Consider the following 1,706-nt stretch of genomic DNA (forward strand, 5'->3'; position numbering starts at 1 on the left):
GATGTTTTTGGAGGGAGAGGGCCTGGGGGGAGGCAGGATAGGTATAAAACGCAAGGACACCAAGGACTTCCAGGAAAGAAGTCAAAAGTCACCTAAAAAAAAAAGTGAATTTGGGGTGAAATTAGCAGGGGTAGAAAAGATCAAGGTTTTGGATTGGGGAAGATAAGAGATGGTGGTGAACAGCCGTTTTAAAGACCTGGAGGGAGGAGTGGGATTGAAGAGAGTGAGGGAGTTTGTTCCAGAGGCGGGAGAAAAGAGGATTGAAGGAGTGAAGGTGAGCAGAGAGTCTTGATTTTGGCAGTTTAACCATAAGAGGGTTGCAGGCAGATCTTGTGCGACCTGCAGGAATATTTGGGGGACAGAGCCCAGAGAGAGCTGGGGGAGAAAGGCCGGAGAGGAGTCGGTAGAAGACGGAAAGACCACCAACCTGGCAGTTTTGTTGGCAGGCAGAGTTGCGTAAAGGTCGCAAAACGGCCTCATCATTTGCCGTGGTCTGACGTCACCGGCCCTTCCCTCCAATCAGTGCGCAGCTTGTGGTAGGTCTTTTTTGCCCTCCGCACCGATTGGCCGAATGTTTGCGCCTCCCTCACTGATTAGCCGAAGTGTCATTGGTCGCACTTCGATTATTGGTGGCCAATCAGTGTGGCCCGCTTCTTGTACGCCCCTCCCCTTGTCAATCAAACGTCCTCCTGGGCGTGGCTATTGCTTGCCTTGCACGATGTTATGGTGTTTTACTGGTGATGTGACTGACTGCGGCCCCATCGGCGGTGCCCCGAACTGGCTTCCTGTTGGTTCTTCACTACTTGACATGCCCCGCCCCTTGTGGCGGGGAGTATTGTTGATATTTCACCAGATTTCGACCAATTTCGATTTCTTCCACCAGATCACCAGACTCAGACCGATTTCACCCAATTGGGTGAAATTTCACCAAGAGTAGCAACGAAGACCGACAGCCAGCAGGGGGCACGAGAGAGAGAGAGAGAGACTGACTGTTTCTTCCTTTTATTACAAGAGTACAAAAAATCAGTTATGTTCAGTCACAAAGAAACAAAACACAATAAAATGGTCTCAAGGAAAGGTTATTTTCAAATCATCATCATCAAGTGTGCATATGACATCATTAAAAACCCATTTTTCTTTAAAACATGTTAAATTCTTGTTCATTTTAAAAAACCGGTACTCTAGCTTTAGTCTTGCATTTACAAGAGCCTTAAGGGTGAGCAGTACATCACATGACGAGTCAGAAGCGTTTCCCATTTTTTTCTTCCTGGATTTATAAATTGCAAACTTGGCCTGGCCAATTAAAAAATTCATTAAAACCACATTCCTAAGGGAAGACGGTCCTAAAACACCATAAATAAAAACATTGTGATTGAAGAGGGAACCAAGCTTCACAAAGCGTTCCTGAAGAAATGTAAAAAGAGGTTGCAATCGTTCACACTCCAGGTATATATGCGGTAGGGTTTCAATGGATGCACAGAAAGGGCATAGATTAGAGTTAGCAGTAGAAAACCGGTTCAGTAAAACATTATAAGGTAAAATCCAGTGTACAAGTTTCCATTGAATATCTCCAACATACTTTGGAGTAGGCAAGAGATAAAAACTTCGCCAATTGGGGCAATTGGGTGGTATTGGGGGTAAAACATCCCGCCATCGAAGCCTCGGGTGCTCAGAAAATGTTTTTGCGTATAAAATTTTAACGTACG

This window comes from Myxine glutinosa, unplaced genomic scaffold, assembly GCF_964187855.1.
Source record: "Myxine glutinosa unplaced genomic scaffold, kmMyxGlut1.1 SCAFFOLD_2952, whole genome shotgun sequence".
NCBI lineage: Eukaryota > Metazoa > Chordata > Myxini > Myxiniformes > Myxinidae > Myxine > Myxine glutinosa.